This window comes from Condylura cristata, unplaced genomic scaffold, assembly GCF_000260355.1.
Source record: "Condylura cristata isolate star-nosed mole 26May11 unplaced genomic scaffold, ConCri1.0 scaffold00007, whole genome shotgun sequence".
Classification (NCBI taxonomy): Eukaryota; Metazoa; Chordata; class Mammalia; order Eulipotyphla; family Talpidae; genus Condylura; species Condylura cristata.
The window spans coordinates 47,870,709-47,895,299 of NW_004567108.1; the positions used below are offsets into that span (position 1 = coordinate 47,870,709).

The 24,591-nt window shown below is 38.8% G+C and overlaps 1 protein-coding gene across 3 annotated transcripts in view; it reads right to left on the bottom strand.

The window, feature by feature from the left end:
• GPBP1 (GC-rich promoter binding protein 1) overlaps positions 1-22,376 on the bottom strand; it is a 64,350-nt gene extending 41,974 nt beyond the window's left edge. Inside the window, exons 1-2 of one of the 3 annotated variants that reach the window (XM_012721933.1) lie at positions 22,077-22,376; positions 19,908-20,865 (exon numbers count right to left, since the gene is read on the bottom strand). The gene's annotated coding sequence lies outside the window, so the exon portion shown is untranslated. Of the gene's footprint in view, positions 1-19,893; positions 20,866-22,076 lie in introns of all 3 variants that reach the window. The other 2 variants (XM_012721934.1, XM_004678302.2) reach the window with 2 other exon arrangements.
• Between the last annotated feature and the right edge of the window lie 2,215 nt (positions 22,377-24,591).

Below are 24,591 nucleotides of genomic sequence, written 5' to 3' on the forward strand. Positions count from 1 at the left end.
AGGGGGGGAGGGAGGGAAATGCACTGGACTATGGTGGTGGCACAGGGATGATTTGGTGATGGGAAACCCGCGGGGATTACAATCGAGATGGAAAAAAAATGTGCAAAATGATGTAAAAATAAACTTTGTAATAAAAAAAAAAGTACAAAGGAATCATTTGCAAAAAAAAAGAAAAAGGGTTTTAATGCTCATTTTCAAATTAAAAAAATATTGTCTTAAAGAAGTTGTACTATGGGCCCTCCCTGGTGGCACAGCGGTTAGAGCACAGCACTAAAAAGCTAAAGTCACTTCAGTATGAGTTTGATCCCCAGCCCTGGAGGAGTGACACACATGGTGCAGCAGATCTCTCCTGACCTGCCTACTACTGTCTCAGTGTACTTCATAGATCTGCCTGTTCTGCTCCCCACTGTCTCTGGTGAATCCTTCTCACTGCCCTTGCACCTCTGGCCTGTACCCCAGTTCTGTATGCATAAATAAAACTTAAAAAATAAATAAAGAATTTGTACTACTCTAGATGTCACAGCTAGTAACTGAAAATTGGGATTTTGAACTACAAATATCCTATGCCACTCATCTAAATTATGGCACAGAGTTAATTTTTTTTTAAGATTCATTTATGCATACAGAACTGGGGTACAAGCCACAGGTGCAGGGGCGATGAGAAGATTCACCAGAGACAGAGTGAGGAGCAGAAGAGGCAAATCGATGAAGTACACTGCTGAGGGGGGAGGTGGACGGGTCAGGAGAGGTTTGCCACACCAACATGGATCACTTCTGGGGCCCAGGATTGAACTCACACTTAAGTGGCTGAGGCTCACTTGTAATGCTGCATCCCAACCAGCTGCACCACCAGGGAGGGCCCATAGAGTTAATTTTTAATGTAACTTTCCCAACTATTTACAACTGAATTTGACATTTTTCATGCCAAAAGCCATCAACATTTTAGAATGAAATCTTAAATTAGCAAAACATTAACAGCTTTCTTAATTCAACAGATTAAATGGCTTAATATCCTTTTATTTACTGACTCAGTTTTAAAAACTGTACTGATTAAACCACCATAACTTTACTATGTAAGTATAATTATCAGTGGAAGACCACAGAAAAGTTCATAGGCCAAAAACGTAACAGTATGTGAGAAAAGCTGGCACAATTTCCTACCTACAGTATTTTCTCAAAATAACCATCATATGGACCAAAGATTTAAAGGGGAAAAGAAAGTCATTTGAAGGGGGAGAAAAATGTTTCGATTTCAGAAGATTTAAGACCTTTCTGATACACAAAAAAACAAAGTGATAAAAATATGTATACTCATGTAAATACACAAGTGCAAAACGTGTTTTATATGACAAAATTCACAACAAAAGTCAAAGACAACAAAATATAAAGGATTAACGTTCCTTCGTACATAAAATATTCATAGAAATCAACAGGAAAAGTAGCTCAGAAAAAAATCAGTAAAGAGAGAACTTACAGGAAAAAAAATCCCATATGGAAATTTTCATTCTCTTCAAAAAAGCAATGTTGGGTAAAATGTCTTCCATATTAATACTGGAAATGTAAACTGGTATTATCTCTAGAAGAGTAATTTGGCATAGCACAAAAAATACACTGAAAATTTTCATGTACAAAAATATACTCAACATTAACAAGAATGTTTGCTAGTGATATACATAATTTAAAAAAAAAGCAGCAGTGATGCAGACACACTTCATCCTAGATAATTTGCTTAGGGCTTCACAGTACTATCATTTGGTCCTCATTACATCCCCAAGAAATTGTTTTTCTCAAAATAGGGAAAAACAGGCTTTTGTATAGCTATGAAGTACATTAAAGTAAGGTCACAATACTCTGAAATTCTTAGCTAATGTGTGCATGACACACTAATACAATCTATGAATACTAAGAAATTCTCTAAGTTTTAATCTTACCAGATATTCTTACCTATAGCTATTCCAAACCACACAGAACATTCCAACTTCCATATAAATGAAGGATAGGTAGTTTGAGTTACTACTGCCATCACAACTTGCCTTCTACTAAATTAACCAACTCCATCCTCCAATAGACTGACCTCTCATTAAACTAAGGAGGGCTCTAACTTAATAGTACTAAAGTGAAAACATCTCTCAATATTTCTACAACATCCCTATCAAAAGAATGGGAAAGTCCAGAGTAATGTGAAAAAATGCAAAATACCAGGTAAGTCAATAAGCCTCCACAGATAGCCTTGAAAACATCTCTCAATATTTCTACAACATCCCTATCAAAAGAATCAATGGGAAAGTCCAGAGTAATGTGAAAAAATACAAAATACCAGGTAAGTCAATAAGCCTCCACAGATAGCCTCCTGAGACAGCTTAACTTGCTTTTTCATTTTGTTCATTTTTTTTTTAATTGCTGGGTAATATCTGATTTCTCCTCTCAAGTGTGTCCCACTTACAACTTCTACTCATTTTTTGACTGGGTTGTTTGTTTTTGTTGAGTTTCATGAGCACTCTATATATTTTCTGTATCAGCCCTTTAAATTATGTATGGTGTGTAAATATATTCTCCATTGAGTGGGAGTGTCTCTGTTTTGGTTACCATCTCCTCACTGTACAAAACCTTTTTACAGTACCAGCTGTTTATAGTCTCCTTTGTTTTCCTCGCTTCTGGAAACAAGTTTCTGGAAGGTGTTTTTGAAGTTTATCTCAACAGAGAGCTTTGCCTATCTTTCCTTTTTACTTTTTATACATAATAAAATGATTTAGGATGTGAGATACCAGTCTGGTTTCATCATTCTACATGGGGCAGTCCAATTTTCCCACCATCATTTGTTGAAATTTCCTTGTTCCACTGTATATTCTTTGCTCCTCTGTCATAGACTAGTTGACCATATACGTGTGGTTTTATTTCTGAATTTTCAATTCTACATCACTGGTCATATGTCTGTTTTTGTTCCAGAACCATGCTGTTTTTATTATTATGGCTTTGTAGTATAGTTTGAAGTCTAGAATTGTGCAATCACTTTTGTACTCAGGAGTTCGCTATTTGGAGTCGTTTTGTGATTCCATTTGAACTTGAGCAGTATTTGCTTCAATTCTATGAAGAACACCATTGAGATCTTCATGGAAGTGCATTATGTTTGTAAACTGCTTTGTGTAAAATGGTCATGAATCCATTTTCCAAGTAATTTCAACCATTGTTCCACAATTTTATTATGACTGGTAATAATAGTTGATTTTAACATCCTTCCAAAGTTTTAGTAAAAAAAGTCTTCATGCAAAGGATCTACAACATGCTCTTTATAAAGAAGTAAATCAAGATTACACTGAGAAATCCTTTAATACCAAAAATAATTAAGATGAGGGCATACATTGTATGTTTACTTGAGGAGGAAACAATCTTTTCCTGTTTCCCCCTCATATAAACTGTCACAGCCTTCTGACTTCTGAAAAAGAGGACACCAAAACTCATCTATAGTATTTCCGTTATTTCTTGAAGCCTGTTTTATCTTTTTAAATCTGAGAATTGCAGGAAAATGTCCTACTAGCTTTCTTAGTCCCTTCAGAAAGCTAACAACACATTCAAAATCAGTTTAAACATAACAAACTAGAAACTTAACAAATTACCTAAAACTCAGAAGATACCTTCTACATGATCTAATAGCAAACTAATTGCTATAAATAACCCTTTAACATATTTCACCTAGTTCTCTAAGCAGTGAAAGAATATTAAAATTCAAATACCAACAACATACACCCAATTCTGGGAGGAAAGTTAAGCTAAATTACCTAATATTTAATTTTTTTAACTCTGCCAAATAACTGCACTATAAATATGTAATAATAAAAAGCAAGAAAAATCCCTCCCCTCAGAAAATATGTGCTATAGAAGAATAAATGTGACAGGGCCTTCCTGGTGGTGGAATAGGTTAAGTCTCAGCATCATGACATTATTAGCAGCCACTGCAGCACATGTTCAATCCCCAGCTAGGGAGAGCTAACTGACATGACACAACAGACTTCTTCTGTCTTGCCTACTGCTCCCCTCAGCAGTGTATTTCTGTCAATCCACTGTTCTGCTCCCCAGTCTATTCTGATGAATCCTCTCAGCCCCCACCTCCTGAACCTCTGGCCTACAATCCAGTTCTTGTGTGCATAAATAAATCAACCTTTAAAAAAAAGTAACCATGGAGACATTTTGTGGGGGGGTGGAATGGGATCAAAAACAAGGGATGGGGGAGGGAGAAGTGCATGGGACTATGGTGATGCACATGGGTAACTTGGTGATGGGAAACCCACAGGGATTACAATTGAGAAGAAAAAAAAATGTACAAAATGATGTAAAAATAAACTATTTTAAGACAGTAGAGAATGGTTAGAGAAAGTCACTCAGAATCAAATATATAAAGTAAAACTGAGCTCACAAAGGGAGAAGAAGAGGGAGTAAACATAAAAACATTAAAAGGCCCCTCCCTGGTGGCGTAACAGGTTAAAGCACAGCACTGCAAAGGTAACTGCAGCCATAGCACTAGTTTGATCCTCGACCAGGGAGGTGACCCACATGGCATGGCAGACCTCTCCTCACCCACCCACTACTCCCCCTCAGCAGTGCTTTTCAGTCAATGTGCCTATTCTGCCTCCTACTCTGTATCTGGTGAGCCCTCTAACCCCTCCTCCCTCACACATCTGGTCTGTACCCCTAGTCTCGTATGCATAAATAAATAAATCTTTTTTAAAAACTAGAAATGCTTGATGTGCTCAAGGAAGAGAAATAACGAAGGTTAAGATCAGTGATCTAGGAACAAAGTAAGCAAGGCTGTAGAGAAACAGAGGTGACAGACATTGCAGACACTAATAGAATTACATGTTATTCTTAGGTTCGATGGAAAGAGACTATGCTATGACTTATCACAGATGTGCGAAAACAACAAAGTTATACAGTTATAGCTACAGATAAGGTGAGAAATGATACCAAGTAGCTTAGACAAATAGACTGGCAGTAGAACAGAAATGAACGAATCTGGGGAGTCACCTCTGGAAGTAGAACAAACAGATCTGTTAAATCATTTGACGGCAGAAAAAGAAGGTAGCAGATCTCCAGATTTCTGAGTTGGTGGCTAGTATAGCCATTTTATAAGCCAGGTAGACACTATAGCACTGGGAAAGACTAAAAAAAAAAGTCCAGTTTTTACAACATGTTAAATTCGTAAACTCAAGGGGAGACAAGAAGGCAATTAAATTGCTAAGAGTAGAATATGAAGAAAAGATCTGGAATGGGAACTTAAGAGATCATTATACCACTTAAAGCTACACTACCATAATCGCGGTTTACATAAACTTAACCTCAGATGTATGCAATGCATGATCTTTCAACATTTTAAATGTTACAAAATGTAATCTATCTGGTTTCTGCTCAGTTCTATATTGTCAATCTACATTTACCAGTGCTCCCCAAACCACAATTTTGTCCTCCTGGTTAGGTTAGATGGTCCTCTAACACTACTATCTAAGTGACCCAGCCATAAGAATACTACTGTTTCTACCATTTTAACGACCTCAAAGTCTACAGCAGTCATTAATATTTCATGTGATTCTAATGATAAACTAGTGAAGCAGGAGAAGAACCACTGTTTTATAGAGCAGGAATATAAATCTCATAAAACCCATTTTGGCCACCATCAAACAGCCACTGTTTGATAGGTAATCAAAAGCACAATTCAAGGATTCTCTTTATACTAAATTCACAGGTACTAAGAGCAAATTAGAGGAATCTGGGGAATCTTACATGTTTGCCTTGTGTGCTTCTAAACATCTGGCACCAATGAAAGGTGAGGGTATATACTAGTTACTATAACATCTTTACAACAGACTAGCACTCAAAAGCAAGGGGAAGCATCTCAGATCAACTGTTGAGAAATACTGTCATTTATTTTCCGATTATGTCACATATAAATTTGATAAGTGTTAACATTTAAAGAAAACAGAAAAATTTCTATGTGAATTCAGAACTGCACATTTGCAACAGGTCCTTATTTCATATGCCCATAAAAACTATTCCCCTTTTGAACTCTCCTGCACTGCTGGTGGGAATGCAAACAAGTACAACCACTATGGAAAACTGTTTGCAGGTTTCTCAAACTGCTAAAAATAGAACTTCCATATAACACAGCAATCCCACTCCTAGGTTATCTACCCAAAAGACACAAAAACACTGATTCAAAAAGACACCGGCACCCCCAGGTTTAGTGCTGCTTTACTTACAATCAGAAAGACACGGAATCAACCCAAATGCCCAAAAGTAGATGATGGGATTAAAAAGATGTGATGCATATATACAGTAGAGTATTACTCAGCAACACAACAACAACAAAAAAAAAATGCCTTTTGTAGCAACATGGATGGAGCTGGAAAAGATCATGCTCCGTGAAATAAGCCAGAAAGGAAAGGAAAAATACCGGATGGTCTCACTCATAACAGGAGTATAAAAGACCAGGCAAGAAATAATGAACAACTATATACCAGAGACATTTTACAGGGGTGAAATGGGATCAAAAACGGTGGGGGGAGGGAAGTACACTGTACTATGGTGATGGCACAAAGGTGATTTGGTGGTGGGAAGGAAGCCCATGGGATTACAACTGAGAGGAAAAAGGCACAAAATGATGTAAAAATAAGCTATTATATTATTTTTTTAATACAGCAAAAGAAATGCAAAAGAAAAATTATTCCCCTCTAAACCTGTATTTCTTATAAAAACTTCAGAATAAAAAAACATCAATTGTTACAGAGTGGTCCCTAGGAAAAGGGGAAGTTTCAGGTTCCCTGCCCCACCCAGGAGGAGGGTGGAGATGAGCAGAGAAAAAGGAGAGAAAAGAAGGAATCAGAAGAGAAGAGAAGGTAAGTGGGATGGAGAACAAGAGAGAGACATGAGGAAGCCACATGGAGCAGCAAACATGTGATGAAGAAACTATGCTTGTTTCCTGACCCCGGACTGGTTAAGGCAGATGTGGGTGAGATACCTGTAGGGAGGTGACTATGGCAGTGTTTATACTGATTTTGATTTTGCTCTTTTCCTCCCATATTTGTCTGTCCATTCCTGACCCTTTTCCATGGGTCCCGGCCAGAAGGTGCTTTAGTCTAGGGGCAGGCTTTCAGGCCTTGCTTTGGGCCAATCCCTTTTGGGTTGACTTTTGCCCACAAGGGGATGGATAACTTTAGATGTTTGATTTAGAAGTTATATTCTTTGTGTTCCGTATTGTATATTCACTGTATTAAAGTCCCTTTTCATTAAAGTTATATATATGTTTTGTCTTGTTGCAGCGGATGGCAGAACCCACTTAGAACAGGCAGGTTTGGGGCCCCCCGTCCTGTAACAGATTTGCTGTCCTCTAACAGATTTGGGGTGCCCTGTAACAATTTTAATAATAAAATGTCAAGTTCTACTATTCATATGTATCAGCTACTGTTTCATGGAACTGACATTATATGTTTTATCTTATGTTCAGATATTTTATATATATATATCACTCCAGAAATAAGTATACACGTGTTCAAAGTATTTGAAGGTGATTCAAGGGAAAACCTTTTCACAATTAAACTGGCACCACTGTACATCTATATTCCCTCCCCAACCCAAAATATAATCAACCCTTTCCTCACACCACATACAAAAAGGTCATCTGAAATGGATTATATATCTAAAAATAAACTATACATCACAAAATTCTATAGACAAAAACAGGTAAAATCCTGTAAACTTGGGTTGGGCAGAAACTTCCTGGGGCACACACACACACAAAAAAAATTCAGCAACTTTACTTTGAAATTGAAATTATTTGCAAAATAGGTATCTGATACACTTGTATCCAAGAGTATATAAAGAATTGTTGCAAATCAAAAGACAATTTAATTTGTTTTAATGGGTAAAAGATTTCAACAGTTAACTACACAACATAAAAAGATGCTCAGCATCTTTATTAGGGAAAAAGAAATTAAAACCACAACACAAATTCAAACTATACACTCAATGGTATGATTAAAGTTAAATGATCAATATCAAACACTAGCATAAATACACTGCTCAAAGGAATGAAATGGTTTTAGCACCCTGGGGGAAAAACTGGCAATTTCTTAGCAGAGTTAAATGCCTTTCATATATCCCTGTAATCTCAAAGTTACTCTCACAGAAAAAAATGGAAACACATCCACACCAAGTCCAGTGGGCAAATGTTCACAGAAGTTTTGTTCATTATAGCCAACCACTAGAAACAACCCTAATGTCTAGTATACATAAATGGACAAAACATTTGTGGTATGACTAGAGAACTCTACTTAGCAGAAAAAAATAAATACAACTAAGAGGCCACAAACAAGTCTACAAACTATTTGACTCCTTTTACATTATGTTTTAAGAAATGACTCACAATATAAAAAGAAAGATTGGTAAATTTCCAGGAACTGGCAATGAGGTGAAAAGAGAAAGGTGATACAAGATATACAAATTCTGTCATCAGACAAGGTCCCATGGAGGGGAAATATTCTGAAAAATCAGAATTTCCACGCTAGCTCATGTTATGACCCCACTTTTTTGTATAATTATCAAAATATTCCAAGCAACCATCAGTTTTCTACTGGACTGCCTTAGCCTCATAAGGTGTTCTGCCTGGCTCAGGCGAGCATGCGCTGCCCCAAGACAGGGAAAGTCCTCTTGGAATCGAAAGTATCACAACTGGCTGATTAATAAAAACAATTATAACAAAATCAATATTGTAAGACCAGGCAGCACTAAAACAAGTTTTAAAATAATCAGAATTCTTTTACTGCCAGGACTAGAACCCAAATCTCATCTCTATAACTTATCTCCTAAGCCTTCTATTCAGTTTCTAAAGAACTACTTAAAGTTCTCTATTGTTTAGTCTTCAAATAAGGAATTTCACCTAAGTCTTCTATTCAGTTTTTAAGGAACTTTACAGTATCTCTTTGTGTTTAATTTACAAGAGAATTACTCCACCCTAGCCCAAGACCTTACTTTACCCTCCTTCATATCTCCACCCAGCCACCACCCTAAGTCCTCCACTTGACTTTACCCTCTAAGATGTCTTAATGAAAATGAAGGTCACAGAGAAGCATTTAAGGTTTAAAGGGACTTTATTTTAGCCAATCATCACTGTGGTAAATATATAAATAATGTTAACTTTAAATTTTATGACTTATGTACCTATCTTAATTTTAATAGATCGATTTTAACAATAATGTTATAATTTTTGCTGAAGGTCAATATGACCCCAAACTGCTCTCAGAAAAAAAGATTGTGATCTCAGCCCATTCATATGCTAACTGCTTGCTTGAAATGTATAAAATAAACTTCTGCTGATAGCAGAACAGGAAGACTAGCAGCCAACTCCGGTTTCCGTGTCTTCCTCCTCGTGTCCACTTCCCCTTCTTCCCTTCTTTAAGAACTTCCCCTCATTCCCCTTCTCCCCTCCTTTAGGAATCTCCCCTAGCAGGACACCTCTCCCACCTATAGAGACCCTGCCTGTTCTGCCATCGACAACCTGTGATCAGGGCCAGTCAACGACAAAAAGGTAACTTTCGCAGACTATAAAAATGTTCTATAATCACAGTGAGGTAGATTTCCCACTATTTTCCCTGCTATGTAGGACCAAACCTACTAATCCAAACTGGATCTTTATCTTTAATATTAAAAATGGTTACTCTTAATGTATGGTAAACTGGCAATTACTTTTGATTTCTAGAAACAGTCACTAAACCACAGGACAGGTTTAATAATGTTGGCTAATTACCCATTCAACTACAATGGCATTAAATATTAAAAAACAAAATAAATGTACTCTAATCATCCACTGTATTAATCAGTTTATGGTACTTTATACCTTAAAGGACAAAGATTGTTTCTTTTAAGAGGGAAAAATGACCTGTAGATGATATTTTGGAAGTCTGTTTTGTAGGATAATCACCTGTGCTACCACATATTGAAAAACTTCATGTCTTTTTATTTATACTTTTCAGTATACCTGTATATTTTCATGGTCTATGTACACCATATTTTAAGATAGTAAAGGGGTCTTTAAAAATCATTTGTTGAGCCTCCCTGGTGATCTGGGGGTTAAGTCTCCACACTATCATCACTACAGCCCACATTGACTACCTAGGTTCAAATCCCAGGCTAGGGAACTGGCCCACATGTAGTACAGCAGACCTTTCAGGTCTCAGAACCTAGTACTTCCATAATCCTTTCACATCTCCCTCCCACCACCGGCTTCCCCCCCCCCACCATTCCCATTGGCCTACACTCCAGTCCAACACAAAAACAAAAATCTTTTTTTTTTAATTTTTTAAAATTCAATCCCCACCCCAGAGGTGATCCACAGGATTCTGTAGACCTCTCCTGACCTGCCTGCTGCTCCCCTCACCAGTGTACTTCAGTCAGTTGGCATTGTTCTGCTCCTCCCTCTGTCTCGTGAATCCTCTCACCACCCCTGTACCCCAGCTCTGTATGCATAAATTAAAAAATCCTTTAAAAAAATTTTTTTTAATAAATCACTTGTTGTAGGGTATGAATCTGACTGGATTCTAACCACTGCTGTACAAACATGGCAGCTAGTAGTCATGATATTTAAATTAAAATAAAATTTAAAGTTGTTACTCATTTGCACTAGTTGCATTTCACGGCTCCATTTCAAGACCTGTGGTTACAGACTACCATATTCAACAGTGCAGACATAAAATATTTCCATCATCTTTAAGTTCTATTGGCAGCAATACTCTAAAGAAGACCTACTAGCAAAAACACTAAAGAAGCTAACTGTAACATAAGAATACAACCGATAAACAAAATTCAAATTCTGGCTCTATCACTTACAGAGGACCTTAAGTAAAAGATTTAACTTCAGCCTGTCTTTCTAAAAGCCATTTAATGAAAACAGCACTTACAATACATAATTGGGAAAAGAACATTCTGAACTAAAACTACTACGTAAGAGCTCTCCCTGGTAGCACAAAGGGTTAAAGCGCAGCACTGTGAAGCTATCCAAAGCCACTGCAGCAGAGTTCAATCCCCAGCCAGGGAGGTGAACCACATGGTGAAGCAGTCCTCTCCTGACCACCACTGTCCCTGCAGCAGTGGATTTCAGCAGATCTACCTGTTCTACTCCCCACTCTGTCACTGGTGAATCCTCAAAGTGCTACATAAACATTAGTTTTAAAGTGTTTCAAAAGCAAAATACTGAATGAGAACAAAACTACTTAAAAGATATATTACAACCAAGTGCATGACAATAAGGAAAACTAAAAAAAATTGATTTCTGACTAGGGAGGCTAAATATCTTCCAAGTTCTTGAAACGTTAAGATTTTACTGTCCTCTGTTTATCACTGTAGAAACTAATTATAAGTCTTAAGAGTTGAGGGTGTAGGCTCTGCACACAGAATGTATGAGTTCAAAATATCACTTTACTGGCTGTGTGACCTTGGCAAACTACTTAGTATCTCTGCCTTCATTTTCTCACTTATAAAGTAAGGACTATACAAGGGCCTTCCTACACAAGTGTCTAGAGAACTAGATTAGTTAACATTTTAAAAATTTCAATACCTGAGCTTCCCTGGTGGTACAGGATTTACAGTCTCGGAATTATCAAGCTATTGCCAGCTACTGCAGTCTGAGATGGCTCCCAGGCCAGGGAGGTACCCACACGGCACAGAAGACAACTGCTCCCCTTAGCAGTGTTAATTTCATTGGATCCTCAAATTCTACTCCCCACTCCTGTCTCTGGTGAATCCTTTCACACCTCTAGCCCAGAATTCTTGCATACATACATAAATAAAGCTTTAAAATTAGTTTTCTGGCCCTCCCTGGTGGCGCAGCGGGTTAAAGCACAGCACTGAGAATCTAAAGCCTCTTCCGCATGAGTTCGATTCCCACCTGCCCTGGAAGTGACCACATGGCGTGGCAGACCTCTCCTGACCCGCCTGCTGCTCCCTTCAGCAGTGTACTTCATCGATCTGCCTGTTCTGTTCCCCACTCTGTCACTAGTGAAGCCTCTCACCGCCCCTGAGCCTCTGGCCTATACCCCAGTTCTGTATGCACAAATAAATAAAATCTTTAAAAAAATAAATAAATAAATAAATAAAATAAAATTAGTTTTCAGGGCCCCTCCCTGGTGGCGCAAGGGATAAGGGATTAGGACTTAGCACTGCAGCACTGCAAGCTAGCTGCAGTGCGAGTTCAATCCCCCGTCCCAGAGGTAACCCACATGGCATGGGAGACCTCTCCTTACCCGCCCGCTGCTCCCCTCAGCAGTGTACTTCATTGATCTGCCTGTTCTGCTCCCCACACTGTCTCTGGTGAATCTTCTCACTGCCCCTGCACCTCTGGCTTGTACCCCAGTTCTGTATGCATAAATAATATCTTTTAAAAAAAGTTTCTATACTGCCTGGAACATGGTAAGTGTTATATCCAGAATATATGAAGAGCTCCTACAACTCAGTAACTTGATTTTTAAAATTAAAGAAAGTCTTGAGTAGACATTTCTCCAAATATATATACAAACTGGGAAAAGAAGACATCACTAATCATTAAGGAAATGCAAATCAAAACCACAGTGAACTACCAACTGGCACCCATTATAGGGTGGTTATGGGGGAAGAAAGGGAGGGGTAAAAAAAAAGTTAGAAAGGTTAAAGAAAATGGAACCCTTGGACACTGGTGGTAGGAATAGAAAATGGTGCAGCCACTATGGAAAATAGTATGATCGTACCTCAGTTTTAAAACAGAATTAACACCTGATCCAGCATTCTACTTCTAGGCATCTACCCGAAAGAATTAAATATAGGGACTCAGAACAGATATTTGTTCACTGACTCTCAGAAGCATTAGAACAGTAAAAAGGTGAAAGCAATATAAGTGTATATCCACAACAGATGAGTAGATAAACAAAATGTCATATAACATACAACTGGGTTAGTCTGCCTAAAAAGAGTAAATTATGATTCTGACACATTCTATAATATGGATGAACTTCAAAGACATTAGGCTAAGGCAGCCAGTTACAGACATATACTGCATGATTATCCTTATATGAGTTACTATAGTCGTCAACTGCAAAGGAATATAAAGAAGAATGGTGATTGCCAAGAGCTATTAATGTAGAGTTCATGTTTAATGGATTCACAGAGTTAAGCTAGGGAAGATGGAAGATGTTCTCGTCACTGATGCTGTTTGCACAAAAATGTGAATACACTTAATGCCAATAAGCTGTATGCTAATAAACAACTAAAATGGTGCGACAAGTTAAAGCACAGCACTATGAAGCTATCTGCAGCCAATGCAGCTCAAGTTTGGTCCAGGCCAGGAAGGGGATCCATATGGCATGGCAGACCTCTCCTGTCTTGCCCACTGTTCCCCTCAGCAGTGTATTTCAGTAGATCTGCCTGTTCTGCTCTCCACTGTCTCTGGTGAATTCTCTCACCCCTCCCCCACTCCTCTGGGCTGCTCCCCAGTTCTTGAATGCATAAATAAATCTTTAAAAGAAGCAAAATACTAAAATGGCTAATTCTATACCATGAAAGTATTTCGCTGATTACGGATCAATATGAAAGAGGGGAAAAAAATCAACCACCTTATATCCACATCCCAGACAAAGCTAGAAAGGTAAAGTTTTTCACCTTCTAAACTTACATATATGTAGACTATATATTTTTTTTAAATATATTTATTGGGCCCTCCCTGGTAGCACAGCAGGTTGGAGCACTGCACTGCAAAGCTAAGCCAAGCCATGGCCACTTCAACGTGAGTTTGATCCCCGCCCCGGAGGTTGATTCACATGACGCAGCAGACCTCTTCTGTCTCGCCAGCTGCTCCCCTCAGCAGTGTACTTTTTCGATCTCCCCATTCTGTCTCTGGTGAATCCTCTCACTACCCTGCACCTCTGGCCTGTACCCATTTCTGCATGCATAAATAAATAAAATCTTTTTATTTTTTATTTAAATAAAAAAGATTTTATTTATGTATACAAGAGCTGGGGTGTAGGCCAGAGGTGCAGGGGGCATAAGAGGATTCACCAGAGGCAGAATGGGAAGAACAGGCAAACAGACTTAAATACACAGCAGGTGAGACTGGAGAGTCTTACCATGTGGGATAGTTCCTGGGCCGGGGCTCTAGCTCATGCTGCAGTGGCCACTGACAGTTTCAGTGTTGAGAGTAAACCCTATGCACCAACATGGAGGTCCTACAAGTTCTTTTTAAACCTGAAATAACCCCACCTCCTATCGGGTGAAAAATTTAACTTATGTTGACAACTACTGATTATAAAGAGTTACCTCTTACTGTGTTTAACTATATCTACAAATTATTTGACAAAAATGGAAGCCTAATTCCTCTCCCCCCTTAACTGTAGATTATTAGACTTTGTGCCAAGCTTCTAACAAAAAGAATATGGCTTTAGTAACTTTTGAGTCTGGGTCACAAAAAGCACTTACTTACACCCATCTCAGATTAACTGCTTTGGGAAATGCAACTGCCATGTTGTAAAGAAACTCAGCAATGAACCTTTCAAAAACGTGAGACCAGTGAATAAATGATCTCAAAAGATCCTCCACTCCATGTCAAGCCTTCCAATGTCTGCAGTCCTGGCCAATTGCTTGCCAGATATTTATGAACGACAACCTGGAGGGAGCCAGAACCACTAATTAAACTGCTCCCAAATTTGAAAATAAGTGAAGCAAAGTTTTTTTTTTTAACTTAACTCATTAAAAGCAGATGACATAAATAACTTCTTAATACTAGGAAACTCATGTAAATATAAAGGTAAATATTTCTATTTTTCAGTTTAAGAACCTTTCAAATGTTATTTGCAAGTTCTTAGTTTCAAATGTTAGAACAGCATTAGTAATTCTTATTCTTGGTAAAAACAGAACAAAATATATGGAAGCAACTTTTAAATGTGGTTTTTAAAAACAGAATCTGAAAATTAGGCCTTCCTGGTGGCACAAGAGGTTACTTCTCAGCACTAAGAAAGCTAACCAGCCATTGAGTCATGAGTTACGTTCCTGGCTGGGGAGCTAACCCACAAAGTGCAGGAGGCCTGCACCTTGATTGAGTATTTCAATCTACCTGTTCTGCTCCCCACCTCTGGACTGCACCCCAGCACTTATATATATGTTCCCCACCTCTGGACTGCACCCCAGCACTTATATATATATAATTTTTTTTAAAAAAAATCAGAAAATTAAAGGACAAAAAATGAATGATCAAAAACACTGCACTCATCAAGCTGTGAACAGGAAGTGGACTCAAGATAAAGGAACTGAAATGCTTGTATAAAAATATACAGAAACTAGACATTACTTCAAAGAATATAAAGTAAAAACCTGTTGCCATTCTACTGGCAGTAGCTAAGAAAGAGGAAAGCAAACAGGTAAATTTGAGGAAAAAGACAACCACAAAATGTTTATCAGTAATTCTGATGCTGTTCTCTCCCGAGGGCCCACTTGAAAATACTGGACTTACTCCCCAGAAAAATGTAAATAAACATACCCCCAAAATAATTATTTGTCAGGTATATAAACATTATAGAATATTACTCAGCAATCAGAAAAGGAAAACTCATGCCATCTGCAGCAACATGGATGGAGCTGGAAGGGATTATGCTCAGCAAAATAAATCAGAAGCATATAAAGAAAAATATTAGATGGTCTCACTTATAGAGGAAATAAGGGAAACCAAATACCAGGAAACAATAAAACTTGCAAGCAAACTACATAGGTATGTGGCATACAGCAGATGAGGAAGAGGGGGCAAAATAAGGTAGAACACAGAGATATTATGGCTCATGGGTACTATAGTGGCGGGAGAATTACGGAAACTATACCTGAAGGGAGAAATCAAATACTGTACAAAAACAGTAAGAAAAAAAAAAATTTATTATCGTCATCATCATTATTATTTCAGTATCAAAGAGTATTCCTGAACCATCATTTCTACTCTTGCCCATGTTAGGAATCACTGACACTTAAAACATGTAAGGAGAGAGGCAGGAAAGGAATACAACACTTTTAATAAGTTCTTTCCTACATATGCCAAGAGCTGGGTCCATTTTTCCTAAATATGATCATGAGAGGGCCCTTCCTCATGGCACAAGAGGTTAAAGCACAGCAATATGAAGCTATCCGCAGCTACTGCAGGACAGACCTCTCCGTCCCACATGCTGCTGCTCACCTCAGCATCTTTCAGTCAGCCTGTTCTGTCCCCCACTCTGTCTCCAGTGAATCCTCTCACCTCCAACACCTCTGGCCTGTACCCCAGTTCTTGTATGCATTAAATAAATAAGCCTTTAAAAAATAATAATAACCCTGAGAACTGCTCAAGTAACAACTGCAAAAGCAGTATCTGTCCACAGGAAAGACTAGAGAGGACATATTGGGACTAAAGACAAAAGGAAACTTATTTCCTTAGTCAAGAACTAAGCTAAAATAAGCGAAACTGAAAATGGGAGGCAAGTAATGGATGTGATTAAAGAATGAAATACAAAAATAGAATGCGTGAAACTCAAAATGTGGAAGCAGAATATTAATGGATGCTGATAATGAATGCCATCAACAGAAACAAAATACAAAATGTAATTGTTTCAGCGACTGTAATAATGGTTTGAGACATAAAATATATGAAGAATTTTAAAATTATTAGAACAAAACTTTACATCTACAATGTACTTCATAGTTAATAAAAAAGGTTCATATGCATTATTTCTATCAATTTTCTAAAGAAACTAAGCCTAAAAAAGATGAAATGAATATACAAGGTCATACAGACCCATATTTAGGTATTACAAACCTTAAACCACGCCTCCTTTAATAACTTTCTCGTTACTCTTTTTCTACATCACTAGTGTACCTGTTTGTAAATTGTCATCTACACAGTATCACAAATTACAAAAGGTTGATCTGGGCCCTCCCTGGTGGTGCAACAGGTTTAAGCATAGCACTATGAAGCTACCGCAGCCACTGCAGCACAAGTTCGGTCCCCTGCCAGGGAAATCCACATGGTGCAGCAGACTTCTGACCTGCCCCACTGCTCCCCTCAGCAGTGTATTTCAATACATCTGCCTGTTCTGCTTCCTACTCTGTCGTTGGTGAATCCTCTCACCGCCCCACCTCTGCCCTGTACCACAGTGCTGTATCCATAAATAAATAAATCCTTTTTTAAAAAAGAGAAAGAAAAGGTTCATCAAAGAAAATTACATAACCTTACTGAGTTCCTATTTTATTCTCACTTAAAAGTCAAATCTACTGCTTCTGTTTCCCATTCCTGTTATTTCCCTACATTAGTCCTCTTCCTCAGTTCTGAATTGTCAAACGAGTTTTAAGTGCATATACACATAAAAATTTAGTTACCTGTTCAAAAACTGAATAAGTGAAATAAAGCTATAATAACCATTTAGCACCATACCTGTGCAGAAGGTACGGGTAAATGAGAATTGAATATAACCACTTTTTAATTTTTGGCTAACCAAGGCTTGCAAATAGCTAATAACAGGTAGCAGCAAAATTCAACAGTTTCTCTTTCGTCTCTAAGCCTGTCCCCAAGTTCCACTAGTAATCGGTATGAAAAAAAAGGCAGAATATAAAAAAAAAAAAAAAAAAAAGGTAAAGAGGTAATGCTCAAATAGAACGAGTTAGAGAAATAAAATCCACAGCATAAATTCGACATACTGGTTAAGTGTATGGAGCTATGGAAATCAAGTTGGAAATTTGACAAGTTGACTCCAATCTCACCTTGGTCCTGAAGGTACAAACCAAGTTACTTTCCTCTAGTCACAGACTTCCTAAATCTTAATTTTTTCTACTATCTATAAGACTATGTTCCTCATAGGACTGCTGTAAGAATACAGGAGTTTTAGATAACAATCAATGTGTATAGATGTTAATATTTATGATTTTTATTTTTAACATAGTTGAGACATAGGAGAAGAAAAATACTAAAGAAGAAAAGCAGACAAGCATTTTTTCCATTAATATTAGAATATCAAAAGTTTCATCAAGGAAATTTGTCCCTGAGTAACTGCTGTAAGCAAAGTTAATAAGTTAGACTATTCAAAGAGTAGAGTTAATTGTCAAAAGCCTTGGTCTCTACAAAAATTTCTATCAGTACCACAGCTTGGGATAACTATTAAAAAAAAAAGCAATTTAAAAGAAAACAATCACAATCACAAATAATAAAAAAAAGTATTTTTCTATAGTCCATTTCAAGTTCAACTTCCTAATCATTATTTAATTTTAAAATGACAAAGTTACTTGATGTTTTGAACAAATTTGTCTGACATGACAAAAAAACAAATAAAGTTACTTGAAAAGTCATTGAAATGAAAATGCACAAAATACAGGCTCTCACAACTGAAGGAGTGGGAAATATTCTTGCCATAAGCCAAGATGGATATAATTATAATACACCCAGTATAAAATACACATAACATCACCTATTTTAAAAGGACTATTGATTCTCCAATCTCAATTTTAGACCAGAAAATAAATGTATTATAGTCATAGCTAAACATCTACTACATTTTTTGATATTCTGCACTTCCTCTTCCATGATACGTGAGCTAGTGGGATTCAACAGCATAGCAAAAAAAAAAAAAAAAAAAGTGTATCAAAATAATTAAGTTTCTGACAACTTATTACACTATTTCAGTAAAGTGTTCAAAATTACAATCTTTTATCTCAGAAGGATAAACTAACTCAACTTTAGCTACATTAATCTGTTCACAAATATAAACTGCTTAAAAAAGTAAATTCCAGCTTTTTTTTAAACACTACTACTAAATGGCTATGATTCACAGAAAAAAAACCTAAATGTAGTAACTAATGGTAACTAAAAATATTATTTGATCTGGTAATTATTAAAAAATAATTCATTTGTCAAAGAAGTCTTTCATAGCAATGGCTGCAAATTTTTCTTAAAATACTTTTTTATAAAACTTAAGCCAGTATAACTCTAAAGACTAAGTTATATTAAAGTTTGTAATGCAATTTACTCAGTTCCACTTGGTTTCTTTCTGTTCCCAGTCATGACTTAACTTTTGGGAACTGAGAGCTTAAGGAATAATTTGAAATACAAAACCACTTCAACAAATTGTTTCAAAAGCTTCATTTCTATACTGGATTAAAATGTTCGAAATAGTCATGCTTCCAAACTTCATTAAGTAATAAATTTAAAAACCAAGACTTATAAGTTGTTCTAAATGACTTAACTGTAAATTACAGCATTAAATGCACTTAGAATGCAGTCTAAATTCACACTTAAGAAAGTAAACTTGCTATCAAGACACAAGAAATATTTGTTGACTTCTACCTTTCTACCAATCTAAAGAGAATAGATATATGGATGTAGTTTTTTCCACTAAGAGTACAAAAACAAAATTAGGACTGCTAGGCCCTCCCTGGTGGTGCAACGGGTTAGGACGCAGCAATGCAATGGAGCAGCAGCTGCTTCAGTGCAAGTTCGATTCCCAGCCCCAGAGGTGACAAGAGGCGTGGCAGGCCTCTCCAGACCCACCCGCAGGTCTCCTCAGCAGTGTACTTGTCATCTGCCTGTTCTGCTCCCCACTCTGTCTCTGGTGAATGTTCTCACCACCCCTGCACCTCTGGCTTGTACCCCAGTTCTGTATGCATAAATAAAAAAATCTTAAAAAAAACAAACTAGGACTGCTTTGTAAGAAATAGTCTTTTAAATCCTGAATCTTTCCTACATTACAATTTCCTCAATGGCTGTTAATAGTTGTTTTCAGACTGTCCAGGAAATTGAAGCCAAGCAAAAACCTGAAAGGCTTCCAAGAATAACATAGGATAAACCTGACACTCATTAGTTTACAAATGAACATTTGATTTGCTCACCATAGAGTACTTACAAATTCCAAGAGGACTGCACAGGAAGGTGTTGGGTTTTTCTCTGTAATCTTTATGTTTTCCAGTTTGTCTTTTTATTTTGTATCCTCTGAAATAATATCCAAGTTCTTTGAAGATACTTAACCTATGACTATTTGACATAGAGTTACTTCAAGTCAGCTACCCATACTTCTGTTTTAAAGTTTTCATATGGTTATCTCCAGAATTAGCCAAGTTTCTTGGACTTAAGGTTATAAAGTCTTCTTTATAATTCCATGTACTTGTCACTGTTGTACTTATCCACTCCAGATGAAATATCCAAATTATGAGCCCAAAAGCAAAAACAAAAAGAAAATTTCACATCTGAAGAGCATTCCTAAACATCAGCATATACAGAGACACATAGCTATCTCAATACTACCATGCTGCTAGGAAACAGCAACATCTTAAATTTCCACTTAAATAAAAGATAAAAGGAAAAAAACTTTGTATTCTTTCAATGTCTTCATTTAGAAAAGCTGTCCCACTGTGACAGGAAAAGGACTGAGAAGTCAAAAACAACTAAAACTTCTGATAAAGGTAAAAATAAACTGCCATGAAACTTGCAATAAACAGTAATCTGAAACTGCTGAAATTACTCAGTACACAAATCAAACATATCTTACAGTTTTGGCTGAAGAATACCAACAACAGGGGAAGGGGGTGGGGGAAAGGCAAAAAAATACTACCAGCTGAATACTTTAACCAGTTATATAATCCGTTCGAATCAAAACACTGAAGAAATGCCTGAGTCTCTTTTTAAGTAGCTTGTAGAATTGTTCACTACTATCAATTCACTTCAGATGATTCTTGCCAGTTTTAATAAACTTCTGGGACAAAATTATCCAAAAACATTGTAATTCCAAAATGGCCACTTGAAATATCCGGGGCCTTTTACACAAAACCTAGAAGATGATCTTCATATCTGAGTAATTGGATCACCTGTAAAAGTTATGGAGGGAAAAAAAATTTAAATTACACACCGAGTTTCAATTTCCACATAAAAGTTAATCCCCAAAGAGTCAAACTGCGGAGAGAAATTCTACATAATTCAACTGGTATCTGAAAAGAGTATGCACATGCAAGCACCCAATATAAGTCTACAATGAGGACTTTGCAAGGATGGAGGCATAACAAATGTTATAGAGGAAAACAAATTTCAACTGGATGCAAATAATACTGGGGGTCTAGATAACCAACCTTATATTTTTTTGACTATAAGAATTATATAAATGGCAGTCTTAGTAAAAGACTCCTATTTTCTATTCAGTGTACCCAAAGATATGGATTACAGGTGCGGTGCAACGAATACTATTAAATGCAACTTAGAAAAAGGGTATAAAGAAAAAGGAGCGCCTTCCAAATTAAATTGTCTAAAAGACCACAAATCCCCCTTGAAGAGTAAAAAAAGGTTCGAGGTAGATAAGTAAGGCCAAGAACGTTTCTTAAATTCGCCCGAGGGTGAGACTTCCCAGGCAGCAGTGGGATAAAGGTGCCGGTTCCTATTTCCTTAAATTAAGAAAACAGGTTTCTCCGAGCACTGAGGGGGTGGGAGGTACCGAGCCCGAGCCCTTCTCGTAAACCACGTTAAGAGTAGTTCGATGCAAATAAAAAATATTGGGGGTGGGGAGGAAACAGGTCCCATCACACCCCACAGGACTGAAAGGGCAAGGTAGCTCTCGACTCAGTACACAGCTAGTGCCACGGACGTGGAAGAGGTGGGGACAAGGCGAACTGAAGAAACCACCGAAGGCCACAACTCGGCCTCGACTCCCTCCGCCCTGAGAGGGGTAGTAGTGCTAAAGAAGGGCGTGTGAGGGCCGGAGAAAGAGCACGCAGGGCTCTTTCCCAGCCTCCGCCAAACACCACCCCCGCCCCCCGCCGCCGCCGTCGCCAAGGCTGAGACTCCCACCCCCTCCCCACAACCGCCACCTCCGCTCCGCCAAGGCTGAGTCAATACCTACAGGGGCCTCCCTGCGCCGTCCTCCCTCTCTCTCCCGCTCTCCGCCCCCCCACCCACCCCCCATCCCGGTCCACGGACAGCCTCACATCTCGCGCCGCCAACGCCGCTCTCGACCCCTTAAACCCTAACGCCGAACCGGGAGCCCCCTCCTCCCCCAGAGGCCGACCCGGAGCACAGAGGACGGTGTTACCTTCTGCCACACCAGAGGTGCCCCTGGCCTAGGGGTGCCGCTGCGCTCAATCCCGGGAGGAGGTTTTCGGTACTTTGAATAATCCCCTTTTGCCGCTTTTCCCTCCCCCACAACCAGTCTCAGTCCCAAAATGGCGCCGACCCGATCCGCAATGTTCTGGGCCAAGTCTCGCGAGATCGTGGAGGTAGCAAGGCGGAGAAGGAACTAGAGGGGTTGAGAAGTGGGGAGAAAGGCGGAGCGAGGAGGAGGAGGAGGGAAAACGGGTGTGGAAGAAGCGGTGCGAACGAACTTACTGGGCGGAGCAGCAGGAGGAGCGCCTCCACCAAAGAACCTTCTGGCCCAAGCAACCGCTCACGCCCCGGCCAAAGAAGCTCCGCCCTCTACGTCGGGCGGCGGGGGGGAGGGGAAGAAGGCGTGGCTATGTCTGGGGGCGGGGCTTCGAGGAGACGCGGGAGGCAGGGGCGCGCGGGGGGCGGTGGCTACGCGCAGTGACGTCAGGAGCAGCTGGAGCCGGGGATTACCCCCTGCTGCTGACGTGAAGACGTTGAACAATCGGGAACGTTCTGTAGAAGGGGGAATTCCCCGCCGCTCCCAGAGGAGCCCCCTCCTACCACCTCCGCCCCCTGCTCGGGGCCGCCCCGAAGCTTAGGATGGTGGGGCCGCCGGGAGGACAGGAGGGCTTCGCTGCGCGGAGAGACGGCCGCGCGGGCTCAAGTGGCGCGCGCTGATACCGTCTTCCCCGCCTCGAAACTCCACTGAGCCGCGGTGCGCGGTACTGACGGGGTACCGCGCTCGGGGCTGGGCTGATCGGAGATCACATGCTCCCCTGTATACAGATCTGCGCGGCCCTGCTGACGCAAGGCTAATTGGGCGCCCTGAAGCAATGGATCCCTTGCAAACGCGAGTGTGTCGGACGGTGGCGGCGGGCGACTGAGAAGAGACACGTTAGCTGGAAACTTAGCGCAGAGCCTCAATTAATAAAAATGGATTCTGGGTGTAACCGTGCTAATTATTTTTCAATAATTAGTCAAGTTACCATAGGTTAGAATTGTTTCTACGGTGTCTCGACCCACACAGTTGATGCGATTTTTTTTTTTTTTTTTCAAAGGAAGTTTGTGGTATTCGCAGTTCTCTAATTGCGATGCCTCTTCAGGTCTTGCAAATGACGGCTCACTTTGAAACCTGTAAAGTTAACCTCCTAAGAGGAAGAAAAGTTAGGAGGGGAAATAGAGAAGGTGTCTTAACGAGGGAAAATCCCGACAAGATATTTTGCTCTTCCTTTCCAAGTCACAAAGGCTTCCTACACGGAAACTTTATGGTCCTTGTGCATTGCAAAGTGTGCATTTTAATAAACGACTAAAAACTTTCTGATAGAACTTCATCAAAAGTGACCCTGCCTAGTCTCTTAGTCTTCATAGGGAGATAGACACTTTTGGCAATTAATATAATACCTAATTGAATACAGATAATTCACACCATTAATACTTGCTGGATGTCTTTGTCTATGCGGGGCACTTTAATATTTAGATGTTAGGTGTTAAATTTTATAAATGAGGAAACTGGTTTAGATTAAGTAAGCTGCTTAAGGTTTGGCAACACAGAAGTTGGGCGCCACGACTTGGCTTTCCAAATATGTTGGTGACATTGCGTCTTGATCCATATTCTTGCCACCACATCACATTGTTTCAGGACTTGCTTCTGCTTCTCTAAATATGTCAATTCAAGAAACACAGGAACACTTGATAATTTGAACACGCAAGTGAATTTTGCCTTTATATATAGCAAAAGCAAAATTGAAAACAAAGATTAAAAGGAATTCTACCCCAATAGAAATCAGAAGAAAATGAAAACAAAACTAACAATGAAATATCACTTTTCACACAAAAGTTGGGAAAGATTAAAAAGAATAAAACCTACAGTTCACCTCTCTAGATTACCCATTTATGTCGATACAGGCATTCTTTTCTTTCTTTTCTTTCCTTCCCTTTCTTATATAATAAACCTGTCATTTTGGATATAATAATAAATACAATAAAACTTAGATGAAGATAAAAGGAATAACTTGCATTAAACATATCAAGAACCAAAATCTATCCAGCCTTTCTTGACTTTCATTTATTAAAAAAACAAAAAAGTTTTTAAGAACACTCTATCCCTTCACCAAACCAATGCTAGCCTCATAGGAGGCCCCTCAATAAATGTGACTAGCTAGATGGAATTCTCTTCACTGCTGATTGTGGTCCTACTATTGCACTCTGGTGGTTTTAAATTGTACATAGAAATAATCAGTGGAGAATTGCTTGCTTCTTAATCAAAACAGAAACGTGGGTTGACAAAGACTTCTCTAAGTTCCAGTTATAAGTGACCCAGTTTCCCTAACTGGTCCTTCCACCTTTGTGCTCCTCCTCTGTCTAAATAGGTATGGAGAAAGAGCATTAGTATGATAGCAATTACTTGCAAGAATGCCTAAATGTTCTCTCCAAAATGTCACTTCCAAAACAGTGTCTTTTTTGCA